Genomic DNA, 10,832 nt, shown 5'->3' with positions numbered 1-10,832 from the left:
AGGGAGCTATTGTGTTTGAATGGACATGCTGGCTGATCCTACATGGATAATGCTTTGGATAGAGGATATGAAACAATTCAACCTAGTAAACCCAAAGAAATATGAAGCTTGATACTGAATTCCAGAGAACTTTATTTCATTACTTTAGCTTTTCTTTTAACATCACTTTGATATTACCCACTCTTGGCCATCTGATTTTAAAAGACTCCCTTGATCAGTGGTACAAGTTAGGTCTGAGGATGGAGGAGGAAGAAATCCAGATGGGAAGCTTCCCTCTGGACCCAGAAGCTCAGGGAAGAAGATGATGAAGCCATGCAGTGTCCATGGATGTATTTAGACACACCTCTAGTTAAATTCACCCAAACACCATTATTATCTTTATTTTAGCAAAGGCTCAGAGAGAAGGGTGGGCCCCAGGAAAGGAGGCAAAGTCCAGCCCAATAGCACGGGGATGAACTCTGCATCCACTCTTATTAACTTTCCCTCTTTCTCCTTGGCCCCCACCCAGCACTGCCTGACTGTGCTGCCCTAAGCGGCCTTTCTACAGGGCCCAGGTCACCCACTAGAACTCAGGCAGCCCTGCTGATGGCCGGGAAGTGGGCAGAATCAGGCAACTGCAGACTCTCCACTTCTGCTTTCTCCAGGAAGTGAGCAGACACCCAGCTCAAGTGATTCATAGTGAAACGCTGTTAAAGACTGAAGGTTCTGGGCTGGGTCCTCTTCCCCTGAGCTGGAGGGGTTGTGGCTGGGGATGGGGGCTTCCATGCCATCCAAAGTCTGCTGGCCCTGACTGACATACTCCAGGTAGGTCACTTTGCTCTTGGCCACACCAAGCCAGGCCAGAAGTGAGCATGGGGGTCCCATCTTCCAGGGTAGGCCGACTGGCCACCTCCTGGAGAGCTGAGCTTGGGAGTCCATGTGAGCACCAGTGCCTGATCTGGGTTCGTGGATGTGGGAGAGGAGGTAAGATGAGGAGCAGGAAGCATGTGCAGGGCCACTCCAGTGTCTGGGTCTGCCGGGGTGTCTGTCTGTTCCTGTTGGGTTGTGCCAAGCCAGGGCAGGCTCAAGCACTGTACCTCTTCCTTAGGTCAAGCCTGTTCTCAGGGTTCTGCTAAGAAAAGTAACCTGTCCCACCTAGGAGAGGCTGGACCTGGGCCTGTCTGTGCCCATTGTCCAGGGATGGAGAGAGGGGGTTGGCTGTGAGATTCCCCTGCCCAGCCCCCACGTGGCGGGGGCCACTTCCGACGGGTCACCAAGAGAGCTGGTTCTGTCCTGGCCCTGTGGTCATTCCTGGGGGGGCTGGTAAGTAAGTGCCCCCTGAGGGCCTCCCATTCCTCATCTGAATTATCACATCAAACTTGAGAAATGTCAATATTTTCTGCATCAGCAGGACCACCTGGCTTGAGAATGAGCTCTTCTTTCCCCACCTAAAATTGCACCGTGTAGAACGCTGCCCCAGTCCTTTGGGCCAACCTCTCTGAAGCGGGAGGAACTGATCTGGCAACTAAGAATTTCATGTATTACCGTTTCCAGGGAAAGTTTCCATTTTAATTTGATTTTCTGCATAGTCATCCTTTGAAGTGTTCAAGGAATATTTATTGAGAGACCGTTCCTGCCAGGTGCTGTTTGAGACAGTAGGGTCAGTGCACAGGGTGGGTGGTGCTTGGTGCCATGGGTGCCAGAGGGTTGGAGCTCAGAGGGCTGGGAGCAGGGGTCAGGAGGCCCCAGAAGGCGCATGCCTTCTAAGTGGAGACCTGAAGGAAGGGAAGGCCTGAGCTGTGTCCATTTCTGAGAAGCGTTCTTTGAGGGGCGGATCTGAGGAGGCCAAGGTGCAGAGGAGGAGGCCAGAGTGGCAGACCAGGAGGAGGAGGGTGCCAGGTGACCCGACCAGAGAGTGGTGGGGTGGGGTCAGGTCAGGAAGGGTCTTCCTGTGCAGTGTGAGGACCTGCGCTGTAGCCCCTCAGACTTGGGAAGCTTTGAAATGTTGAGTGGACAGAAAACAGGACTTGAAGAATGTATATACGTATAAGGAATGAAAATGGCATGAGCCCTGTGTGTGCAGCCACCTTAGTGTTTTCTTTTTTACAGATTATCAGCATCATTGAAGTTGTCTATGTGCTTGTCTCCTTCTTTGGAGAAAATGGTTGTCCTGAATTTTGGGCCTACTTGTTCCTGTATAGTTCGACCTTGTCTATTTAAACGGCTAAATATGTGTTTTTTGGTTTTGCATGGTTTTTAGCTTTGTAAATAGGAATTAAATATTCTTTTAAGACTTGCTTAATTTGCTCAGAATTATGTTTCTGAAATTCCTTCATATTGTTGCATGTGCTTTGAATTCATTCATGTTTATGGCTGTATAGTATTCTGTTACATGAATATACCTATGTGTACTCCTCCAATATACTGCCAGTGGGCACTTGAGATATTTCTACTTTTTTTTTTTTGTATTATAAGGTGCCAGGTGCTGCTGGCACTTGCAAGTGCTGCCAGGACTCTCCTTGTACCTATATCCTGGGGCATGTGTGCAAGAATTTCCTACGGTATAAACCCAAGAAGTAGGATTGGTGGGTTGTAGGGTATACAAATCTTTAGCCTTCCTGGATGATCTCCAAACTTTTTCCAAACCAGATGTACCACTTTACCCACCCATCAGCATATGTAAAAGTTTCCGTGGCACCGCATCTTCACCAACATTTGATACTGTTGGAGTTTTGATTTTTACCAGTTCCGTAAAAATGAAAAGCCATCTATGTTTTGAATCTGCATTTCCTGAATTACTAAGGTTGGACGTCTTTTTATATGCTCATTGACCATTCTAAATTCTTTCTCCTGGTCAAACATTTTTTTTCTCTATGAAGGCATTTGTCTTTTATCCTGTTGGTTTTCTGTAATTCAGTACGTATTTGGATGTTAATTCTTTGTTATTTATGTATGTTGTAAATATTTTTCTCTTGTTTCTGCCTTGTCTCCTTATGGTCCTTGTGATTTCTATTAGTGATTGAATTTCTTAATTTCAAATAAGCTTAATTTATCCATACGTTCCTTTATGATATGTACGTGTTATGCATTGTCTGAGAGATTCTCCTCTACCCTAATTTCATAAAATTATTCTCTTACATGATTAAAATTTTAAAAATAATTTGCCTTCCATATTTAAGTCTTTAGTCCTACCTAGAAATGATTTTTCTGTGTGGTGTGAGATAAGGGGGTAATATTTTATTTTATTTTATTTTTCCTATATGGATAACCAAGAGTCTTCACTCCATGAATCAAAAAGGGCATTTTTCAGCCACTAATCTACAACAGCTCTGTTGTAAATCAAGTTGTCATGTATAGTGGGTCTGTTCCTGGGCTGTCTCTTTTGTCAGTTTGTTTATCTCTTTGCCAACACTAAATAATATATTTTTTAGCATTTTTATTGATTTCTAATCATTTTACAATGTTGTGTCAAATTCCAGTGTAGAACACAATTTTTCAGTTATACATGAACATATATATATTCATTGTCACATTTTTTTCTCTGTGAGCTACCATAAGATCTTGGATATATTTCCCTGTGCTATACAGCATAATCTTGTTTATCTATTCTACAATTTTGAAATCCCAGTCTATCTCTTCCCACCCCCTACCCTACCCCCTTGGCAACCACAAGTTCGTATTCTGTGTCTGTGAGTCTATTTCTGTTTTGTATTTATGCTTTGTTTGGTTTTTTTAAGATTCCACCTATGAGCAATCTCATATGGTATTTTTCTTTCTCTTTCTGGCTTACTTCACTTAGAATGACATTCCCTAGGAGCATCCATGTTGCTGCAAATGGCGTTATGTTGTCAGTTTTTATGGTTGAGTAGTATTTCATTGTATAAATATACCACTCCTTCTTTATCCAGTCATCTGTTGATGGACATTTAGGCTGTTTCCATGTCTTGGCTATTGTAAATAGTGCTGCTATGAACATTGGGGCGCAGGTGTCATCCTGAAGTAGGGTTCCTTCTGGATATATGCCCAGGAGCGGGATTCCTGGGTCATATGGTAAGTCTATTTCTAGTCTTTTGAGGAATCTCCATACTGTTTTCCACTGTGGCTGCACCAAACTGCATTCCCACCAGCAGTGTAGGAGGGTTCCCTTTTCTCCACAGCCTCTCCAGCATTTGTCATTTGTGGATTTTTGAATGATGGCCATTCTGACTGGTGTGAGGTGATACCTCATTGTAGTTTTGATTTGAATTTCTCTGATAATTAGTGATATTGAGCATTTTTTCATGTGCCTCTTGGGTATTTGTATGTCTTCCTTGGAGAATTGCTTGTTTAGGTCTTCTGCCCATTTTTGGATTGGGTTGTTTATTTTTTTCTTACTGAGTTGTATGAGCTGCTTATATACCAACACTAAATAATATTATTAACTAGGGGCTTATAATAAAATTTGAAATCTGGAAAGAATCTCCTCTTTTTTTTTATTCTTTCATTCTGTCTTGATAGTCTTGGTTCTTTCTTCCTTTACATGAATTTCAGAATCAGCTTATCAGATTCAACAAGAAAGTTATGTTCAGATTTTATAGCAAATATAATTTGGAGAAAAGTGATACCTTTATGAAAACGATTCCTCCAGTTCATGAACATGGTTTGTCTCCTTATTTATATAGGTCTTCCTTAAAGTATTCAAATAAAATTTTATAATTTTCTTTATTAAATTTGTGCATATTTTGCCTAGATTTATTCCTAAATGGCTTATATTTTGATATTATTGCAATTATTTTAAAAAATACGTTTTTTTGACCCTTGCTGATGTATGCTCCCATTTTAAAGAAAAATCACTTTCTATGGGTAACAAACAAAGAAGAAAGACTATCAGTTAAGAGGCTGTTGTAATGGGTCCAGGCTAGAGGTAGTGATGGCTTGCCCCGAAGTCATAGTAGTAGAGATAATGAGAGGTGGTCAGAGTGGTGAGATTCAGGGTGTTTTTTGAGAGGCATTTGATAATAATCTAAGTATAGGATATAGGAGAGAGAGGTTCAAGATGACTCCAGAGCAACAGGAGAATGGAACTGTCATTTACTGAGCTGGGTCCCCTGAGCTGGGTCAAGGGTAGAAAAAGCATATTTACAAGGTGGTGATCATCCAGAATATTGGTTTGAACATACATGAAGGTGGAGATGCCTATAGAATATCAAATAGAGGAAAGAATTCTTGGCACTCTCTGCTCACAAGTGGCCTTCATGGTAGACAAGTAAGGCAGCTTGGCCCCTTGGTTTGGGGAGGGAGTGCTGTCAAACCCAAGCCAGACCCACAGTGAGGCCAAATAAACCAAAATGTTGGAGTCCGGAGCAGAGAAAGGTGTGTTAATCGAGGAGGTGCCAACTTGGCAGATGGGAGATCTAGACTCGTCTCAAATGCTTCTTGCTGCTGGCCAGGACGCAAGGTTTTTAAAGGCAAAAAGGGTAAAGGGGAGAGGGTCCAAAGGATGCATGATCAGCTTGTGGACCTAATTGGGATTGGTTAGTAGTGGAGTGATGTTTTGGGAATCTCAATCATCAACCGTCTGGTTCCAGCCAGTCTGGGGTCTATGTGCTATGATCAGCATGCAGTCATCATCCTCCACCCGTGTGGGGATCTTAGTTTCTGCAGAACGACCCAGAGATACGCATCAGATTGTTACTCTATATCCCCTCAAGAGGAACAGAGTCCTGTGACTCTACTGTCCTGACTGTTAACTGCTTGAGCCCGCTCTTTGGAACTCAAAGAAGGCCAAGGAGACTAAAACCTTTTACCCCCTATAAATAAGACATGAGAGACACGGAGGGTGTGTTTTGCTGTTGTTGTTGCTGTTGTTGTCTTAACCCAGGAAAACCCTGCAGGGTCCTGCTTGGATTCAATCCCCCCTTTCTTTCGTTACTGCTCACTCCTGAGGGGAACAGGTGTGGGACAAGAAAGGGAATAAAGTTTTAGATATAGAGAGGTCATTCATAATAAATTCCACAGAGGAACTCAGTTTTAGGGGGACTCGGTTTCAGGAGGGGAGATAGTTTGTGCAGGAAGGGAAGGGGGAAGATGTGCTCTTCAGAGTTCCTTGAGCTACACTTCAGAGCTCACATCCACTTTATTTACAACTAGGGCTTTGCTTTTGTTGTCTCCCTACAAGGGCTGCAAACCATCAAAATGCACCTGAACTTGCATCCAAAATTATGTCTCCAGGCCACAAGTCTAAGTCCTTTGCACCTGGTAAATGCTTAAGTCTCAAATTCCAGACCTGTGTTATCCAATGCAATAGCCTGCAGCCATCCCTGAAAAGTAGCCAGTCTGAACTGAGATGTCCTGTAAGTTGTAAAATGCACATCAGATTTCAAAGATATTAACAATAAAAGACATGTCAAAGATCTCACCTCGTTAATACTGAAAATACTGATTACCTATTGAAATGAAAATATCTTGGATATATTGGGTTAAATAAAATATATTTAAAATCTAGTTACATAAATAGATTTAACGAATATAACCTATGTATTTTTACTTTTTAAAATGTGGCTGCATCCAAATTTAAAATTACATATGTGGCTTGTTTTATATTTCTGCTGGGCAACACTCTTCAGAGAAATGATACTTCTGGTTCCAGAGCTAAAGCTATCATGGGGCATATGGTTCCAGAAGGACGGGAAATAGAGAAGTAAAAAGCCACTTGTCCCAAACAATTCCAAGAAGAAAGACATATGGAGGGTAAGAAGAATGGACTTAGTATTTACAATAAGCCAGACACTGGGTAGGAGGGCACTGGTATTTACAATCCTATTTAATCCCCTCAGTGAGATCAGTTTCATCTCTCCGATTTTACAGATGAGAAAAATGGAGGCTCAAAGAGATAAGGTCCTCTGCCCTCAGACATTAAGTGCCTTGGCTGGGATTTGAGCCTAGTTCCATCTGATGTTAAAGCCTGCGTGCTTTGCATTAGGAACACTGCCACCAAAACTTGAGGAAACACTTCTGGAGGGGAATAGTCAACATTTGGCAAAAGTGTGAAAACTGCTCTTCCTTGTTGGCCAATGGTTAATCCTTCTTCTGAGAATTCATCTTCATAGATAATTCACCACAAATAAAAAGATGGTGCAGGAATTCCTTTCTCTCAGCATTACCCATGACAACGTGAAGACACCCTGAGCATCCCATTGTTAGGGAGTAAAAGAGGCAATTATGGACTGCTGACCAAGAGGATGCTTCTTGGTCACTAAATCTGATAATTTAAGGAAAAGAGCAACATACACTATATTTATGGCATGATGATGGACGATTAATATATTAGTACTTTATACATCAATTAAAAGTAAAATATGCTTGGGTGTGAAAAGTCGTATGCAAAAAAAAAAAAAGAGCAGGAAACACATGTTGGTTTTTGTATTTTCAATATAATAGTAAGACAATTGCCCAAGTAGCACTCCAATAGCAGCTTTAAAGGATATGCACAAAATATAAAGAGATATACAGTAAAAGATTGAAAAAAGATATGCACATAAAAAGAAACTGTGTTCTGGAGTGATCAGAGCATATCAGAAGTGAAGTAAGCCCACAGGGCTTTCCCCTGGTCTCTGATTGTGGACCAGATGATACTGAGAGTGGCCCCAGGTGCAAAAAGCAGGTGTCCCCGGCGGAGGGGTAGGGGGTTGGAAGACAAGTGTTACAAAGGGGCTTATTGACCCTGCAGCTCTATGTCCATTGTCTTGAATGCTTGTCCTTTAGAAGCGAATGGAAGGCAGCGATAATTACGGTGCCACAGCCCAAGATGGGGAAGACTGGGCAACAGGGCTTCCCTCTCCTGCGCAGGTGCCTGAGGCTCCCAGGGAACGGGCACCCAGCGCATGCGCAGCAGCTGCACAGGGCGGCCACCACCACCTTTGAGGGGAGCCAAGAGGGAGAAAAGAGCCAGGACAGTCGGGGTGGGCAAGTGTCCAGACATTCAAAAGGAAGAAACCCAACGAATCAGAACAGAGTCCTGTTATTTTATTTGAGTTTTCCCTTTCATGTGCCTGTCTCCAGGAAGCATTTCACTATGCAAATAATACATACACCCTACGAGGGTAACCCATACCGGTCAGTGGCTCCTTCTTGGGACTGGGGAAAGAATGAGAGGGGAAGTTACCCTGCAGAGTGATTCTACTGCTTCCCCTTGTGAAAAGGGACCCCCCCATCACCCGTCTAAAATACCATTTCTTTCCAAGAAAAACTTCTTTCTGCACACAATTTAAGATGTCTGAATTGTCTAATTTTTTTGATCTGTGTATTTAACACCCCCAACATTAATTAAATAATTGTAGCATTTTCTATTGCTAAAAACTCCGGATTGAAGACATACAGAAATGCGAGAGATAAAGTGCGTTTATAAACAATGATAGCACAAGGAAAGCGATGAGTGCCACAGTTACAGGCAAAAGGTACTGAGTAACAGCAATAAATTTGGGGATTGCAAACTGTGGACTTTTATCTTGCGTGACTCCACAAGTCACGTGTGCTCACAGTGACTTTCACTCCCAGGCTGCCCTTTTCATCTGTGTTGTGGGACAGGATGGGAGTGGGGGAGGGGATCTTAATTCTGCCCTCCCTGGTGTGACGACTAGGTGAGATCAGGTGTGTGTGCAGCATTATAGACCGGGAAGTGCTGTCACCCGCTGAGGGTGACTGCTTCCCAATCACAGAATGGCCCAGTGGTGGGAGGAGTTTGGAAGTTGGAGAGAAGAGTTATTTCTTGCTTGGGCCATCAGAGAAGCGTGTGCCCAGGGGGCAGCCAGGAACTGTGTTTGGAAGGCGGCAGGATTAGGATGCATAGAGCCGAGGGCGGAGCATCGCAGGCAGAGGAGATGCTTGAGTAAAGGCAAAGGGTCAGCATATGAGTGAGTGGGTGGTTTGGCCAGACCCCACTGGAGGTGCAGCATCTGGGGGCCTTCATGACTTGGCCTCCGTCCATGCTCTCCATCCTACTCCCCTCCTGCCTCCCTCCCAGTGGCACAAAACTACCTGTGGTTCAGCCTCACCTCTCTTGTCCCTTTGAGTGTCCTTCCCCTGGGAGCAATTCTCTCTGGCCTGTCCACAGTCTTACTCCCCTTCCCTCTGGCTCCCTCTCCAAAGCCCCTGCTTCTGTGAAGCTGCTCTTTCTGTCTCCCACTCTCACCCCACCCCATCTCACCCTCAATAACCAGCTCCTTCCCTCTGCCCCCTTAGTGCTGGATTCCTGCTCCAGCATCCTTTTGTAGCATCCTTTTTCCTGCCTCCTCTCCCCCGAAGGCTGTGAGCACCTAGGGGTAGGGGTTGGCCCGCTGGGCAGGTCCACATCTAACAGAGGGTCTCCGTGATCCACCGTGATGCTCCCTGCTGAGAGCCACACAGATAAGCCCAAGACACTGCATGGAGCAAAGGCCATGTCCATTATGGGCATTCATGGTCCTTCCACTGTAGACACCCCTACCCCGTTCCCTGCTCCCTGTGCTGCAGCCTCTTTGAACCCCACCCATGTCCCCCACATGCTACCTGGAGTATTCTCAGTACCATCCCCTGCACCATCTTTTCTGAGAAGCCCTTCCAGTCCACCCTGCCCCTACCAGGCTGAGCCGTGAGCCTCCTCTGTGCCCCACAGCCAGGTATATCCCTGCCCAGCTCCTACCCAACTCTGTCTGCTTCCTCGCTCGTCTCTCTGCTGTCTCAATTGTGAGCTTTCAAGTCCAGGGCAGCTCTGGGGACTAGCCTGGAGGGTGAGTGATTAATGCGCGGTGTGCTGCTGGTGTCAGCCCAGGAGTGACTGGCCAGCCGGTGCCCACCTTGTGCCCAGGCTGATGAACCCTTGACCTCGTGGCTCCCAGAGAGCATCTCTTCCTAGGAGGGGATGGTGACACCACAGGGTCCTGCCCCAGGCCTGCTTGCCTGCGATGTGAGGGGGCCAGATGGCAGAGCTGGGGCTAGACCTCCTACAGCCAGGGGTCAGATCCCTGCAGAAACTAGTTTCCAGCTTGTACCCAAGGTGCCCCCGAGGTCTGTTTTTACCACCTTTTACCACTGTGTCAAGCCAACCTAGAGTGTTGGAAGGGGGCAGGGGCGGGCATTAGAGGCAGAAGAGTCTGCGGTTGACTTTTATTGTGATACTTATTAGCAGTTTGATTGCAAATAAGTTACCTATTTTCTCTGAATCTCAATTTCTCTGAGTCTTGCTTTTCCCATCTGTATACTGGGCATGATCATATGTCCTTTACAAGTTTTGTAAGATTAGAGAACACTGATGGCCCTGTTAGTAGATATCCACTCAATTACAGCTGGTTTCTTTTTTTTCCACATCTTTCCTTTTTAAAAAATACATACATTCTTTTCTTTCTTTCTTTCTTTCTTTTTTTTTTTTTTTTTTTGGTTAATAGAGGAACTGGGGATTGAACCTACGACCTGGTGCATGCTAAGTGTGCCCTCTACCACTGAGCTATACCCCTTATTCCCCACAGTTGGTTTTATTTAAGCACCATTTCCTTATGTTCCAGTGGAGGCCGAGCCACCAATTAACTCCCTCACTGGGGAGGCTCCCGATTATGGGGGCTGGGCTTCTTGTTAGCTATGCTGTCACCAGCCCCTGTCTTTGTGCTGACAGTGATAGCTCAGTTGCAGATAAGCTTTGAGGGTCTGGCCAGGGGAACTGCTCCCTGGCCATTTTTGGCAACGTGGAAGTTGACACACATACCAAGATATGAAACTGGGTCTCCTCCCTAGGACACTGTGGGTTCCTATATTCGGTTGCTGTTGCAAAAACCGCAGAGGTGTGTTCTGACCAGGAGTGCACGGACTGGAGTCAGAAAAAAGGAAGTGTTGCAGGTGATGGG

At 44.9% G+C, this 10,832-nt stretch overlaps 1 protein-coding gene across 1 annotated transcript in view; it reads left to right on the top strand.

Moving 5' to 3' along the window:
- Positions 1–694: 694 nt before the first annotated feature.
- WDFY4 (WDFY family member 4) overlaps positions 695–10,832 on the top strand; it is a 269,557-nt gene continuing 259,419 nt past the window's right edge. Inside the window, exon 1 of the mRNA XM_072971154.1 lies at positions 695–804. The gene's annotated coding sequence lies outside the window, so the exon portion shown is untranslated. The remainder of the gene's footprint in view (positions 805–10,832) is intronic.

Source organism: Vicugna pacos, chromosome 11 (assembly GCF_048564905.1).
Source record: "Vicugna pacos chromosome 11, VicPac4, whole genome shotgun sequence".
Classification (NCBI taxonomy): domain Eukaryota; kingdom Metazoa; phylum Chordata; class Mammalia; order Artiodactyla; family Camelidae; genus Vicugna; species Vicugna pacos.
Note: the sequence above shows the minus strand (reverse complement) of the source record. Positions and strands in the feature narration are given on the sequence as shown.